We start from the raw sequence: 16,565 nt of genomic DNA on the forward strand, positions 1-16,565 counted from the left end.
CACTTCCGTTTTCAAGTGGTTTATTGGAGATAAGAGTTTAATGGACTTTTCTGCCTAGGCTGGCTTTGAACCTCGATCCTCAGATTTCAGCCTCCTGAGTAGCTAGGATGACAGGCATGAGCCACTAGCGCCGGGCTCCAAGTCTGATTTCTTTCTTTGTTTTAAGGCTGGTGCTCCACTTCTTGAACCACAACTCCACTTCCAGCTTTTTAGTGATTAACTGGAGTCTCCAGGACTGGTCTGCCCAGACTGGCTTTACTCTGATTTTTAACAGAGATTAAGATTGAGATAATTTCGCGATTGCTTTTCTTGTAAGGCGGGATTGGAAGACTCACACAAAAGTTCTGAAGTCGTTAAGGCAAGGTCATACTAAGTCTTATCATCCGAGGACCCGGTTCTGGGAACTCCCTGATCCAGCAGAGTGGTAGGCCTGTTAGGGCATCAAGTCCTAGTCAGTCCAGGCGGTGCTGGCCCAGGGGAGGCCCGGGCAGGCGGGGGAGGGGGGGGGCCGGGGCAGGCGGGGGTGGGGGGGGCTGGGGCAGGCGGGGGCCGGGGCAGGCGGGGGGCCGGGGCAGCGGAGGGCCGAGGGGCCGGGGCAGGCGGGGCGGGGGGCCGGGGCAGGTGGAGGGCCGGGGCAGGCGGGGGCCCGCGGGGCCGGCCTGTCCGCGGGGCTGCGGGCCCGTCCCCCGCCGGCCGGCCTCGGCCGGACCTGCCTGGGCGGCCAGGGCGGGCCGGGCTGCGAGGCCCAGGCGGGCGGCCGGCCGTGCGCAGCGCAGGGCGCCCCGGCCCCGCCGCGGCCCCGCGTCTCCTAGGAACGGCGAGGTGACGGCGAAGGGCGGGACGTCCTTGGGCTGCGCGCGCGGCCGGCTCCTGCGCGGCGGCTCGGCTCCCGGCCCCACCGGCGGGCTTTCGGCGCGCGCTCCCTCGCCGGGGCCGGGCTCCACGCCAAGGCGCGGGCCGGCGGGGCCGGCGGGGCGCGACCGGCTCCGGGGGCCGCTCGCGGCGGGGCGGCGTGCCGGACGGGCGGAGGACCCGAGACGGGCCCGGCGCCCCCGGAACCCCGGAGCCCGCGGCCGCGCCTCCCGGGCACTTCCGGAGAGCGGGAGTCGGGCGCCGCCGAACCCGACCCGCGGCGCGGGCAGCCACGGCGGCGCATGCGCGGCGTCACGTCCGGGCGGAAGTCGACGTCATCGCGCCGCCGCCGCGTGACGCACTTCCTGTTTGTTGTTGGAGAAAAGGAGAGAAAGGAAAGCGCGAGGAGCCGCCGCCACCGCCGCCGCCAGCGCAGCCGAGCCGGAGCCGCGAGGAGATCGGCCGCCTCCCCCCTTCTTCTCGCCGGCCGTCCGCGTCCTCGGTGAGGGGCCGCCGGGGGCCGGGGCGGGCCGGGCGCTGCGCGGGGCCGGCCGGCGGCAGGCGCGACCCGACCCGGCGCCGGCCCCGGCGTGCGCTGACTGGGGTCGAGCCGGGCCGCGGCCCGGGCGCCCGGGGGAGGCCCGTCCGGGGCGGGGGCCGGGTCGGTGCCGGCCTCCTGCCGGACCCGCGGTTCTTATTTCCGCCCGTACTCGGAGCCGCCGTCGGGGTCGGGCCGGGCCCCCTCCCCCCGGCCGGCGGCGGCGGTTGGGCCGGACCCGCGCGGGGGGCGGCGCGGCGCGGCCGGGGACGGCGAGCGAGTTCGGAGGCCGGGGGGCGGCGAGGCCGGGGACGGCGAGCTCGGAGGCCGGGACGGCGCGGCCGGGGGGCGGCGAGGCCGGGGGCGGCGAGCTCGGAGGCCGGGACGGCGCGGCCGGGGACGGCGAGCGAGTTCGGAGGCGGGGGGGCGGCGAGGCCGGGGACGGCGAGCTCGGAGGCCGGGACGGCGCGGCCGGGGGGCGGCAAGGCCGGCGCGGCCGATCCCGGAGCCCGCGCAGTGAACACGGACGGCTCGGGCTCGGACCCTTGTGCAAGGAAGGCCCGAGCTGCTGACGGGACCGGGGCCGCCGCGCCAGAGCAGCTTCTAGAACCGCCCAGGGACTGCTGGAAGTTTTGGTCGGTGGCGTGGACTCCATGGCCGGGAGGCGGCGTGGGGTTTCCCTTGACGACTGTGTTGCCGGGTTTATGTAACCCGGTTTACGTAACGAAGTGTGCCCTCCGGCCGGCCGCGGGGCGCCGGGGCGCGGGGAGGCGGAGCGCGGGGAGCCGGGGCTGGAGGCTGTGCGCGGGGAGCCGGGGCAGGAGGCTGGGCGCGGGGAGCCGGGGCAGGAGGCTGTGCGCGGGGAGCCGGGGCTGGAGGCTGGGCGCGGGGCGCCGGGGCTGGAGGCTGTGCGCGGGGAGCCGGGGCTGGAGGCTGGGCGCGGGGAGCCGGGGCAGGAGGCTGTGCGCGGGGAGCCGGGGCAGGAGGCTGTGCGCGGGGAGCCGGGGCAGGAGGCTGGGCGCGGGGAGCCGGGGCAGGAGGCTGTGCGCGGGGAGCCGGGGCAGGAGGCTGGGCGCGGGGAGCCGGGGCTGGAGGCTGTGCGCGGGGAGCCGGGGCAGGAGGCTGGGCGCGGGGCGCCGGGGCGCGGGGAGGCGCGGCGCCGGGGCGCGGAGCGCGGGGAGGCTGGGCGCGGGGCGCCGGGGCGCGGGGAGGCGGGGCGCGGGGAGGCGGGGCGCGGGGCGCCGGGGCAGGAGGCTGGGCGCGGGGCGCGGGGCGCCGGGACGCGGAGCGCGGGGAGGCTGGGCGCGGGGAGGCGGGGCGCCGGGGCGCTGGGAGGCGGGGTGCGGGGCGCGGGGAGGCTGGGCGCGGAGCGCGGGGCGCCCTCGGTGGTTTCCAGTTTCCGTTTGTGCCGTGGACTGGCGGTGCCAGGGCTGCATGGCCTAAGCTCGGATCCAGTGCTGGAGAAGCGCTCACGCCCGAGCTGCACCCCAACTGTTTCAAGACCACTAATTTTCTGGAAAAGTTAGAGCAAGAGGGAAAAAGAAAAGAAAGAAACTAGCCAAGTGGCTCGGTTGTCGCCTCAACTTGGGCTCCTCTACCAGCTCTTCAGGTTTACCTCGTTTTCTCTGATTGCGAATCTCCCAGCGTCTGAAAGTAACGAGAAATCTCTCTCCCCTTGGTGTTTCCTCCTCTAGGCTGTGTTTGTTTCAGCACCAAGAAACTTTAGCTCCCTTGGGTTAGGGATTCCTTTTACATGTCTTTGCTCTCATAAAACGGTGAGTTCCATTTACACTTAGGCTATGCAGGCTTTTTGGACTATGTAGAAGGTGAAATTCGGGGAGCTGCCTTCGGGGTACCCCTTGTAGATGTGGATTGTTTAATTAGAAGTGGGAGAATGATGCGCTTAAATTTTACTTTTTTGGAGGCATTGGAGTTTTAGCTCCGGGCCTCATCTGCCGCCAACTCTGCTTTTTGATGATTATTGAGACAGTCTCAATGGACTTTATTTTTATTTATTTTTATTTATTTTTTTGGGGGGTCCGGTCGTGGGGCCTGAACTCTGGGCCTGGGCACTGTCCCTCAGCTCAAGGCTAGCACTCTACCACTTGAGCCACAGCGCCACTTCCCGCTTGTTTCTTTTTTGCTTATGTGGTGTTGAGGAATGGAACCCAGGGCCTCGAGCATGCAAGGCAAGCGCTCTACCACTGAGCCACCTTCCCAGCCCTGGGCTTTTTTTTTTTAATCCAGGCTATATTTGAACCAGAGATTCTCTGTATCTCAGCCTCCTGTAGGATTACAGTTGTGAGCCAGAAGTCACCAGCTTCGATGATAATAGTAATAATGTGTGCCAGTACTGAGCCTTGAACTGTCTCTGAGCTTTTTTGGCTCAAGCCTAGCACCCAGCACCCAGCACCCTGTCACTTGAATGACAGCTCTACTTTTGGCTTTTTGGTGGTTAATTGGGAATATCCCAGACCTTTCTTGCCTGGGTTGGCTTTGAACTGTGATCTTCGGATTCCAGCATTCATATGACAGGCATGAACCCCAGCATCTGGCTGTTTTTTTTTTTTTTTTTTTGTCGGTCGTGGGGCTTGAACGCTGGGCCTGGGCGCTGTCCCTCAGCTCTTCAGCTCAAGGCGAGGGCTCTACCACTTGAGCTACAGCGCCACTTCCGGTTTTCTGGTGGTTTATTGGAGATAGGAGTCTCATGGTTTCTCCTGCCCGGGCTGGCTTTGAACCGCGATCCTCAGATCTCAGCCTCCTGAGTAGCTAGGATTACAGGCGTGAGCCACCAGCGCCCGGCCTGTTTTTTTTTTTTTTTTTTTTAAAGTTTTCTTATAGAGGTGTTAGACAGAAGGGTTACATTTACATGCATCAGGTAATAAGTACATTTCCTTTCTTTTTATTTTTTTATTTTTTTTGGCCATCATGGGGCTTGGACTCCTGGCCTGGGCGCTGTCCCTCAGCTCAAGGTTATCATGCTACCACTTGAGCCACAGCGCCATTTCCGGTTTTCTGCTGGTTAAATCTGAGGTAAGAGTCTGGACTTTCCTGCCCAGGCTGGTTTTGAAATGCAATCCTCAGATCTCAGCCTCCTGAGTAGCTAGGATTACAGGCATGAGCCACCAGTTCCCAGCTTATATTTACTTTCATACAGTGTCATCTCTTCTCTCCCCCATTCTCCCCCTCCCATCTCCACCCATGAGTTGCATAGTTCACTTTCATCCATGTCCAGTGTGCTCCACTGCTGCCCTACTTTGCCCTCCCCCCCAAGTTCTGTGTGTGTGTGTGTGTGTGTGTGCGCGCACGCGCCTGCCTGCCTCTGTCTGTCTCTGCCTCTGTGTGTGTCTCTGTCTCTGTCTTGTGGGGCTCCTCCTGGGCTCTGTCCCTCAGCTCTTCAGATTAAGGTTAGTGCTCTGCCACTTGAGTCATGGCAGTACATCTGGCCTTTTCTTCTTATGTGGTACTGAGGAATTGAGCCCAGGGTTCAATCATGTATGCTAGGTAAGCATTCTACTGCTAGGCTACATTCCCAACCCTAAAATTTTTTTTAGTTAAAAACATAGCCAGGGGCTGGCTCAGTGGTAGATTGCTTGCCCTGCATGCATGAGGCCCTGGGTTCGATTCCTTAGCACCACATAAATAGAAAAGAATTGGCACTATGGCTCAAGTGGCAGAGAACTAGTGTTGAGCAAAAGAAGCTCAGGGTCCAGTACCTGAGTTCAAGCTCCAGGACTGGCAAAAACAAAAAAAAAAAAAATAAGCTGGGTGCCAGTGGTTCACCTCTGTAATCTGAGGATCACAGTTCAAGGTCAGCTATGGCAGGAAAGTCTCAAGATACTCTTATCTACAACAAACTACACCAAAAAAGCCAGAAGTGGTGTTGTGGCTCAAGCGGTAGAGCAAAACGAAGCTCAGGGATAGACCTTAAGGTCTGAGTTCAAGTCCCAGTACTGGCAAAAAAAAAAACAAAAAACACAAAAAACCCAAAAAACTTAAGCCAGCTCTGGTGATGCATGCTTGTAATGCTAGATACTCAGACTGATTTCAGGATTGCAGTTCAAAGCCAGCTCAGGCAGGTCCCTCAGACTCTTTATCTCCAGTTAACCACCAGAAAACTGGAAGTAGAGCTGTGGCTAAGAATGTTAGAGTGTTGGCCGTGAGCAGAAAAGCTCAGGGACAGGGCCCAGGCCTTGAGTTCAAGCACGGTAACTGGGGGTGGGAATTCTGGTGATGTAATCCCAGAGAGCATCAAGCTCTGCTCTTCCTGTCTCAGCCTCCTATGTGATAACTTGGTGTTTTGTAGGGTTGAGGGAGATGAGTGATGGGAGTGAAGAATACTGAGAGCCTTCAAAGAAATTTGATGGGTTTGAGCATTGTCTTCAAAGCTTATTTTAGAACTTACTTTGTTCTGCACTGACCTGTTAGATACAGTAGTTGTTGAATAATTCTGATTGTGATATTTGCAAACTCTTACTTTTTAAGAAGCCGCCTCTTCTCCCCCACTCTTCCTGAGAACAGGCCAGGTTGGTTTCCTTCTGTTCTTCCCTCAGCTTCCTGGGTGCCGGGATTGTATTCTAGTTGGATGGAGGCATTGGTTCATCCCCTTATATTAACTGGTAAAGCTGTTTTCCCTGTTTCTCTATCTTTAACAATTTCAAGCAAATATCCCATTGTTCTCATAACCACTGTTAATGGCTTTCAATCTAGCAAATTAAAAACCCAGGTTTTTTGGGGGGTGGGTGGGGCTTGAAATCAGGGTGGGGCACTGCCCCTGAGCTCTTTTCACTCTAGGCTAGCGCTCTACCATTTTGAGCCATAGCTCCACTTAAAAACTCATCTTCAGGCTGGGAAGGTGGCTCAGTGGTAGAGCGCTTGTCTTGCATGCATGAGGCCCTGGGTTCGATTCCCCAGCACCACATAAGCAGAAAAAGCCAGAAGTGGCGCTGTGGCTCAAGTGGTAGAGCAGAGCCTTGAGCTGAAGAGCTGAGGAACAGTGCCCAGGCCCAGAGTTCAGGCCTCACCGACTGACAAAAAGATAAACAAAAAACAATCCAGTTTTGTGGTGTGTGGTTTACTCTTGTAATCTTAGCTACTCACTGAGACCTGAGGATTGGGGTTTAAAACCAATCTTGGCAGGAAAGTCCGTGAGAATGTTATCTCCACTTATCCACCAAAAAGGGAGAAGGGGTTCAGGTAGAGGGGCTAGGCTTGAGCACAAAGCTAAGGGACAGCACAAGGCCTAGAGTTCAGACCCCAGAACAAGACCATAAAACAGTTTTGTGATGGGTTGGTCTATTTGCATGCTTTGCAGTTTTAGTTACCTTTTTTTTTTTCAGTCATGGGCCTGAACTCTGGGTCTGGGCGCTATCCTTCAGCTCAAGGCTAGCGCTCCACCACTTGAGCCACAGCACTACCTCTGGCTCTTTCTGCTTATGTGGTGCTGAGGAATTGAACCCAGGGCCTCAGGCATGCAAGGCAAGCGCTCTACCACTGAGCCACCTTCCCAGCCCCATGCTTTGCCATCTTAATAAAAGAGGAAACCTCAACTGTTGCCAGTCACTGTCCACCTGAATGTCAGTGCATGAGTATGCACCAGCCCTGTTTGTTGAGAGTTCACTCATATTGGTTAATGTTTTTCTAAAGATGCACATTTTTTTAATACTGTCCTGGGGCTTGAACTTGGGACCTTGGTTCTGTCCCTGAGCTTTTTTTCTTTTTCCTTTTTGCTTAATTAAGGCTAGTGTTCTATCACTTGGCCACACTTCACTTTTGTTGTGTTTTGCTGAGTAATTGTAGATAAGGCAGCCTCTTGATTAGATTAGCTAGGTGTGTGCCTGGACTGTAGCATTCTTAGATGCCAGTTGAGTGATTACAATCTGGCTTGCTATTTGCTGTCATGTGACCAAACATTTTTTCTTCTGCTTTGCTTGGAAGTGATAATTCTGTGTTAATTCATCTAGGACACCATCTAGTGGTGGAATGCTGCTACCTTTGGGCTCATAAAGAAGTGAAATCTGAGTGGCAAGATTGAATGCTGTAGTTTCCTTTTGTGAATAGAAGAGAACCTTAGGAAAGAAAATGAGGGTAATGAATGAGCTGGGCTTCTTAGAGGCATGCTAGTATTTGAAGGGAGGCTAACGCAGGAGGACAGACAAAAACCCATGTCATTGAGAAGCAAAGTAGCGCTCATGAGAACAGCACAGCAGGAACAGTCCTGTAGGGATGGAGTGGTGGGGAGGCCTGGAGATGCACTTACAGTGCTTGGATAAGTTAGCTAGTAAAATTGGACATTTGGGCTGGGAAGGTGGCTCAGTGGTAGAGTGCTTGCCTTGCATGCATGAGGCCCTGGGTTCGATTCCTCAGCACCACATGAGCAGAAAAAGCCAGAAGTGGGCTGGGAAGGTGGCTCAGTGGTAGAGCACTTGCCTTGCATGCCTGAGGCCCTGGGTTCGATTCCTCAGCAACACATAAGCAAAAAGAAAAAAGCCGGAAGTGGCGCTGTGGCTCTAGTGGTAGAGCTCTAGCTTTGAGCTGAAGAGCTGAGGGACAGCGCTCAGGCCCAGAGTTCAGGCCCCACGACTGGACCAAAAAAAAAAAAAAAAAAAAAAAGCCAGAAGTGGCGCTATGGCTCAAGTGGTAGAGCGTTCGCCTGGGCTGAAGAGCTGAGGGACAGTGCCAAGGCCACAACCAAAAGAAAAGAATTGGATATTTTTATCAGTTATTAATACATATAAGGTATCCCTAACTGTGGGGTGGACATGCAGAATCACACATTCCCTTTGTGTTAACCTACCTGAAAAGTACTTTTGACTCCAAAAACTTTTTTTTGTCGGTTGTGGGGACTTGAACTCTGGTCCTGGGCACTGTCCCTCAGCTCTTCAGCCCAAGGTGAGTGCCCTGTACCCCTTGAGCCACCTTTGGAGTTAAGGAGAATACACTAACGTGGTAGATAAATAGATATTTGGGTATTTGAATTACCAGCCTTCTCCCTGACGTAACACCTGTGTATGCAACATGTTTAATGCCCATGTTAAATACCTTAGTTCCAAAACAATGAAAGTGGATGAGCAGGCCCTACTTGTGAGGGTTGGAAATGGGAGACTGTAAATAATTCATACACTGAGGAGGTCTTTAGCAGTCAGTTGAATTGCAAGAACAGATCTTTCTAGTAGTTTCTCCTTCACCTAAAAGGTTATTTCTAGGATTGGCAGGACTAAATAGAACTTCAATAAAGTGAAAGGGGCTTGGGAGCTTTTTTCTGTCTTTCATGGTGGTTTGGATCATGGTACAGGCTCAATGCCTTGAGCGCAGGATTTTCCTTGGTAGGTCTAGGGTCAAATAGGGTGAAACTCATTCCTTTTATAGTACCTCACATATATTTGGCATAAAATAACATTTTCTCTGGGTGCCAGTGACTCAAGCCTGTAATTCTAACTACTCATGAGGCTGAGATCTGAATATTGTGCACGGTCCAAAGCCAGCTTGAGCAGGAAAGTCCAAGAGACTATCATTCTCCAGTTACCCACCAGAAAAAGCCGCTCAAGTGGTAGAGCTCTAGCCTTGAGCAACAAAAGCTCAGGGACAGCGCCCAGTCCTTGATAAAAGCCCCATGAGTGACTTAAAAATTAGTATTTTGCTAATTTGGCCTGACTAATTTCTATTTTTGTTTCTGATTTTACAATACTTACACGTTCAGCACATTGTTGGCTGCCTGCTTTCTCCTTGTCTGGGAGCAGTTCAGGGTTTTCACTGCTTATTTCAGTGGCACCAGCAACCTAACAGCCCCATTTAGTGTCTTCTGCTAGGTGGGCATTCTGGTTGAAAGAATGAAATGGAAACATTAAGAGATGTTCCAGCATTGGGGTGGCGGTTGGCTTGTTCCGCTTGCTTGCTCATGGCTAGAGCCTACTTACAGCTGGGATTTTGCTAAGTAACTGGAGATGGACTTTCAGGGACTTTCTGCTCAGGTTGCTTCAAACTGAGGATCAAGGTCTCAGCTTCCTGTGTAGTTAGGATTACCTGTGCGAGTTAAGAGGCACCCAGCTCAAAAACAAATTAAGAGTGGGAAAGTGGGCAAAGGATGTAGGCAAAAGTTCATAGGAAGCAGGTGGTTGGTGGGGCGGGTGAAGGGAGTGTCACGCGGGGAGGGAGGGCTTGGTGTCCGAGGACTGGAAAGCCTGCAGTTGATAATAAGGGTTGGCGTCTATAACAGGTGTGTGGTTGAACCAAGGCCTCCCTGATGGTGGTCTGTACTCTAACCCACTATCTTTTTGTCATTAAAAATATTTCTACTGATAGACGCAAAGCACATTAACTACTTTGCATTCTGTGATTGAAAAATTCCTGTAGTGTACATAAAGGTGTTGCCCTGAGGCCCCAGACAGCAGCTCAGGGTGGCTGAGGGAACTTCGGTTTGACAAGACTCCTTGGTCCCTGCTACCCAGCCTCAGCTGTCCCAGCTAGGACGTGAAGGGGCGGAGGAGTCATCCTGTCTGCTTTGTTGTTGGTCGAGGGGCCTGAACTCTGGGCCTGGGCGCTGTCCCTCAGCTCTTCAGCTCAAGGCTAGCGCTCTACCACTTGAGCCACAGCGCCACTTCTGGCTTTTTCGGCTTATGAGGTGCTGAGGAATGGATGGAACCCAGGGCCTTATGCATGGGAGGCAAGCGCTCTACCACTGAGCCAACTTCCCAGCCCCGTGTCTGCTTCTTCTGTAGTTGTTGGGTTTGGATGAAAGGGCTGGAGATTGTCAGGCTATTGCTTGACACAGTCAGGACTCAGATACGAGCTATGACTTTTTTAATGTGTCAGATGTTTGTAGCAAGAGAATGATGTCGAGTTGTTCATTGGCCTGTAACCTTCGTACTTTAGAAAGGAGACTTGGCTCTGTGTTGGTGTCCACAGAGTTGCTGAATGCAGGAATGCAGGGAAAGCAGATTATATCGGGCAGGGATTTGTTTGTTGGTTTGTTTTGTGCCGGTCCTGGGGTTTGGACTCGGCCTGGATTTGTTTTGTGCCAGTCCTGGGGCTTGGACTGGCCTGGGCTCTGTCCCTTGACTCTGTTCACTCTAGGCTGACACCCTACCACTTGAGCCACACCTCTACTTGGAGCTGTTTGTCGGTGGTTTGTTGGAGATGAGTGTTTCCTGCCCAGGCTGGGTTTGAATTGCAGCCCTCAGATCTCAGCCTCCTGAGTAGCTGGGTGTGAGCCCAGCCAGTGCTGAGCTGTATTTCATCTAGTTTTGGTACCATTTTTGGGGGGCTTGTTCTGTCTCGCCTATCTAGCTCAAGGAAGACCTTACTTGGAAGCCTTGTTGTCTCTGAGGGGACTTGTGACAGTCAGAGGGCTCTTTTCTTTTTGTTCTGTCCTGGGGCTTGAACTCAGGGCCTGGGCACTGTACATGAGATTTGTGCTCAAGGATAGCACACAGCTCTGTTTGATGGCTTTTTGGTGGTAAATTGGAGGTAAGAGTATCAGACAGCGAGGCGCTGGTGGCTCCTGCCGGCATGGCACTGTGGTTCTGGTGGTAGAATGCTCGCCTTGAGCTGGGTGACAGAGCCCAGGCCCCGAGTTCAAGCCCCACCACCAGCCAAAAAAAAGTATCACAGACTTTACTACCTGGGCCGGATTCAAACTGTGATCCTTAGATCTCAGCCTCCTTAGTGGCTAGGATTACAGGCGTGAGCCACAGTGCGAAGCTGAGGACTTCCTAATGATCACAAATGGGTAGGTGCTTGGGCTTCTGGTGGGTGGCAGTCAGCTGTGACAGGGAAACGCTGGCTGGAACAGAAGGCTGGAATGGAAGGCCGGCTTCTAGTTTGTGTAGGTGTCCACCCCTCCCCCCACTTCATTGAGGAACTTGATACTCCAGGCTTGGGCCCTGAGCTTTTTTTGCTCGACTATTACTCTACCACTTTGAGCCGCAGCTTCACTTCCAGCTTTTAGGTGGTTAATAAGAGATGCATCTCACAGCACTTCTGCTTGGGCTGCCTTTGAACCATGGTCCTCAGATCTTGGCCTCTTGAGTAGCTAGGATTGCAGGCATGAGTCACACCAGTGCCCAGTTCTGTAGTAATGTTCTGTTGGATGAGGTATTTTCTACATGCCTTTTGGTGGTTTGCTAAATGTTCAACCTCCTTCCCTTTTTTAAAAATCTTTAACATGTATCATTTTATTGTTACTAAGTTGTACAGAGGGGGGCTGGGAAGGTGGCTCAGTGGTAGAGCGCTTGCCTTGCATGTATGAGGCCCTGGGGTTCGATTCCTCAGTACCACATAAGCAGAAAAAGCCGGAAGTGGCGCTGTGGCTCAAGTGGTAGAGCGCTAGCCTTGAGCTGAAGAGCTGAGGGACAGCGCCCAGGCCCAGAGGTCAGGCCCCCACATCTGGCAAAAAAAAAAAAAAAAAAAAAAAGTTGTGCAGACGGGTTACAATTCCACGAGAAAAACTCACAAGTTTTTCTTGGACAGTGTCACCCCTTCTCATTCTCCTAGCTCCCCCTCATGTTCTTGCTCATAAGTTTCATAGCTCACTTTTTACATAGTATGTATTGAATACCATGGCCGAATTTGTTCACCTTTCTTCCCTCATTTCTGTGTCCCCACCTCTCCCCCAAGAATAAGAAATCAACAAAAAATCCCCACCAGCACAACAAAAGAACACTTCCATTTCCTAGAACTCATTGAGTAGTAGTATTTTAGCCTTTAGTACCCTCCTTCAGTTGGTCTGTGTGTAAATGCATGGAGCCCTGTAGCAATAGGAGGGGGGTTCATTTGTGACACTACATACAACCACACACACGGGCACTCTGAACAGTGTCACCCCGCTCCATTCTCCTTCCTTCCTCAACATGGCAGGCTCTGTTCCTGAGCTGTGTTCAGGCCTCCAGGTTATCTGACTGTAAAATAGGAATGGCAGGTCCCAAGAGGAATTGTACTAAGCTTTGTATTTTTGTGTTTTAAGTTTCAAGTGGTTGTGCAAGGGAGTTACAGTTTAGCATGTTCATTTATGGATACATTGCTCTTTTATGTTTGTAGTGGAGCTTGAACTCAGAGCCTATATACTCTTGCTTTTTTTTTTTTTTTTTGGTGCTCTCATGCCTGGCACTCTAACAATTGAGTCACACCTCTAGTCCTTGAAATGTTTTCTGATAAAGTAACCAGTTGAAACTTTTTTTTTGGTGTGCACCTGTACCAGTCCTGGGGCTTGAACTTGAGGCCTGGGTACTGCTCCTGATCTTTTCAGCTCAAGGCTATCGCATTCTGTCACCTGACCTACGGCTCTGCTTTCAGGTTTGTGGTGGTGAATTGTAGATAAGAGTCTCATGACTTTACTCCTGGGGCCAGCCTGGAACTGTGATCCTCAGATCTGCCTCCTGAGTAGCTAGGGTTACAGGTTCCCAGCTAGCCAGTCAAACTTCAAGTGTAGAATCCCTCCTGGGGCTGGGAGTGTGGCTTAATGGTAGAGTGCTTGCCCAGGTCCTGAGTTTAAGCCCCATGATTGCCCCCCACCCAAAAAAAAAACAACAAAAAAAACCACAAATCCTTTGTGTCCACCACAGTGGAACTTGCCTTGCCTTGCCTTCCCTTCCCTTTCCTTTCCTTTTCCCTTTTTCCTTTCCCTTCCCCTTTTTCCTTTCCCTTCCCCTTTCCCTTTTTCCTTTCCTTTCCTTTTCCTTTCCTTTCCCTTCCCTTTCCTTCCCTTTCCTTCCCTTCCCTTTCCTTTCCTTTCCTTTCCTTTCCTTTCCCCTTTCCCTTCCCTTCCCTTTCCCTTTCCCTTTCCCTTTCCCTTTCCTTTCCTTTCCTTTCCTTTCCTTTCCTTTCCTTTCCTTTCCTTTCCTTTCCTTTCCTTTCCTTTCCTTTCCTTTCCTTTCCTTTCCTTTCCTTTCCTTTCCTTTCCTTTCCTTTCCCTCCCCTCCCTTCCCCCTCTCTCTTTCTTTCTCTTTTCTTTCGATGAGGCTTGAACTCAGGGCCTGAGCACTGTCTCTCAAGGCTAGCACTCTACCACTTTGAACCTCAGCTCTTCTTTGGTTTTTGTAGATAAGCATCTCACTGACTTCCCTATCTAGGCAGGCTTTAAACTTTGATCCTTAGATCTCAGCCTCCTGAGTAGCTAGGATTAAAAAGCATCCAGTGGGCTTGACTTTTTTTCTTACCATTTTAAGAGGAGAAAGTGTCCTGTAAATAGTGTTTCTAAAATTGTTACTCTGATAACAAAGCTATTTAAGTCTCTATTTGAGTTAGTTGTAGAGGTCTAGTAATGTATACTTGCTGGCATCTGGTCTGTGGGTCTGCTGGTCTGCCTGTCCTCCCTCCTACCTACCTACCTTCCTACCTACCCACCTACCCACCTACCTATTGTATGTTCCTGGGTCTTGAGTGGTGGATTTGGGTGCTGTCTCAGCTTTATTGCTCAAGATTAGCACTCTGCCACTTGAGCCACAGCTCCACTTCCAGCTTTTACCTGCCAGGTTTACTTCAAACCTTGATCCTCAGATCTCTGCCTCCTGAGTAGCTAGGATTTATGGGTATGAGCTACCCATACCCTGCCTTTTTATTTTTTATGCCAGTACTTGGATTTGAACTCAGGACCTGGGCTATATCTCTTCTTTGCTCAAAGCTGATGCTGTGCCACTTGAGCTACAGCTCCTCTTCCAACTGTTTTTCTTTTTCTTCCTTTTTTTTTTGCCAGTTGTGGGGTCTGAACTCTAGGCCTGGGCACTGCCCCTCAGCTCTTCAGCTCAAGGCTAGCACCCTACCACTTGAGCCACTGTGCCACTTCCAGGTTTTTTCTGCTTATGTGGTGCTGAGGAATCGAACCCAGGGCCTCATGCATGCAAGGCAAACACTCTACCACTGAGCCACCTTCCTAGCCCTCTTTTCTTTTTTCTTTTTTTGTCCTGGGTCTTGAACTCTGGGCCTAGGTGCTGTCCCCCAGCTCTTCATCTCAAGGCTATTGCTCTACCACTGGAGACACAGCGCCACTTCCGGTTTTCTGGTGGTTTATTGGAGATAAGAGTCACCAAACTGGCACTGGTTGCTCACGCCTGTAATCCTAGCTACTCAGGAGGCTGAAATCTGAGGATCGCAGTTCAAAGCCAGCCTGGGCAGCTTCTGGCTAGGATTGAGGTTTGAAGCCAGCTTGGGCAGACAAATCCAAGAGAATCTATCTACATTTAAGGCCCCCCCCCCAAAAAAAAAAATCCACAAAACTGTATGGATCTATAACTCAAGTGGTAGAGCACTAGCCTCGAGCAAAAAAGCTCAGGGACAGCGCCCAGGCCTTGAATTGAAGCCCCCTGACTGGTACACGTATGTGTGCTTCCCCCTCGGGGTCCCCCTTGAACTTTCCTGTACTAGGCTGGCTTCATAGGGGTAATCTCAGATCTCAGCCTCTTTTCTGAATAGTTAGGATTGTAGGTTCCTACCTGCAATCACCAGCTTACATTCCAGATCCGTAGGTCCTATGTTTGAAGATTCGCAGTCTTTTTGTACTGGGTCTGTGGTATGAATGGGAAAGGCTTACTGGTAGGGATCAAGTCCCAGCATTAAGCATAACAGATTTCCCAAGCAAGATTTGACCTAAGTCATTACCAAACTGAAAGCTTATAAAAGACCTCTTCAGTTAAGCTGCCAGTAATTGAACACAGGCTCTACCTCACTGTCAACCTGTATTTTATGGTAGGTTACTAGAAGTAAGCCTCTCTTTGTTTAGGAGGATGAGGTGAGCTCGCAGGTGTGGTGACCCATCCGACTGAAGGGAGTGGCGTCTCTGCAGATCAGCTTAGAGCGGTGTAGTCAGCCCTGAGCTCATCCACCCTCTGCACTTCTCCTCGCCCTTCCTCAGAGTGTGAGGTCATCTGCTGTGGATAGACTTTTTGTTGCTTTGTAATTAGCACGTAGTTACTGGGTGATTTTCCTCCCTTCTCCCCATTCCTTTCTGTCCTTCGCTTCTCTTTCCTGTATTGGAGATTGGACTCAGGCCTAAATTGGAATGTTGCTTTTCCAAAAGAAAAGGCGTTTACTTCACTTCTTGAGTAAGCCAAGTTAAACTAAAGAGTTCTTCATCTGATGGGCTTGGTGAGGACCCCCTCACCACTGTCTGCTGTAGACTTCATGCTCTCAGCATGCATCACGGGCTCTTGTAGGACCAGCTTACCTTTGAGCTGGGTCAGGTGGTTGGGCAGAATGGGAGAAGTTACCCAGTGAGGCGTATGCTACCAGCCCCATCTGTCATGGTGGTTCACACGTTTGTGTGTTGACATCTGTAGTGTGTCACGGATCACATAAATTGAGGAGACACCTGTAGTTAGGGAAAGAGCCATGGTAGAGCTGAAACTAAAAGAATGGATACGCTTAAGGTTGTAGGCAGGAGTGTGTGTGTGTGTGTGTGTGTGTGTGTGTGTGTGTGTGTGTGTGTGTGTGTGTGTGTGTGTGTGTGTGTGTGTGTGTGTGTGTGTGTGTTAGGGTAGTGATGTTGGTGAGGGTGAGCTCACTACCTGTGGTCAAGCAGCTTGAAAGCCTTCCTAGGGGAAGGCCAGCAGGTCTCCGCACCGGAGCATTAAGAGTTAAGTTTTGGGATGCTTGCTAGCTATCCCCGGGGCTATTTGCATGGTCCTGTCCTCTGTTTATGTCTGAGCCCAAAGGATGGACTTTCCATATGGGACTGGGGTTTCCCTATGGGAGGTGTGAGAAGGAAGACTTTCTTTTAGTCTTTTTCTTTTTTGGTATTGGGGATCATACCCAGGACCTTGGACTTGATAAGCAAGTGCTTTGCCACTGAGCTACTCAAGTGGAGGAGGGAGAGGTAGTTGATGTTTCCTTATGTTAAAATGGTGAAGTTAGGCTGGCGCGGGGCAGGGGCCATGGAGGCCAGTCAGGTGGGAGAAGTATTGAACAGTTGGCTTGTCTAGGGGCAAAGGTTTTTTTTTTTTTTTGTTGGTCGTGGGGCTTGAACTCTGGGCCTGGGCGCTGTCCCTCAGCTCTTCAGCTCAAGGCGAGCGCTCTACCACTTGAGCTACAGCGCCACTTCCGGTTTTCTGGTGGTTTATTGGAGATAGGAATCTCACGGTCTCTCCTGCCCGGGCTGGCTTTGAACCGCGATCCTCAGATCTCAGCCTCCTGAGTAGCTAGGATTACAGGCGTGAGCCACCAGCGCCCGGCGGGGCAAAGGGTTTGA

The 16,565-nt window shown here is 52.5% G+C and overlaps 1 protein-coding gene across 7 annotated transcripts in view; it reads left to right on the plus strand.

Moving 5' to 3' along the window:
* The first annotated feature begins 1,119 nt into the window (after nucleotides 1-1,119).
* Nucleotides 1,120-16,565, plus strand: part of Dnajb6 (DnaJ heat shock protein family (Hsp40) member B6) — a 57,699-nt gene continuing 42,253 nt past the window's right edge. The window contains exon 1 of one of the 7 annotated variants that reach the window (XM_069997195.1): nucleotides 1,120-1,354. The gene's annotated coding sequence lies outside the window, so the exon portion shown is untranslated. Of the gene's footprint in view, nucleotides 1,355-2,794; nucleotides 3,000-16,565 lie in introns of those variants that run through there. The other 6 variants (XM_069997197.1, XM_069997196.1, XM_069997193.1 and 3 more) reach the window with 6 other exon arrangements.

The sequence above is a fragment of the Dipodomys merriami genome, unplaced genomic scaffold (assembly GCF_024711535.1).
Source record: "Dipodomys merriami isolate MVZ:Mamm:240054 unplaced genomic scaffold, mDipMer1.0.p SCAF_5, whole genome shotgun sequence".
In the NCBI taxonomy this organism is placed as follows: domain Eukaryota; kingdom Metazoa; phylum Chordata; class Mammalia; order Rodentia; family Heteromyidae; genus Dipodomys; species Dipodomys merriami.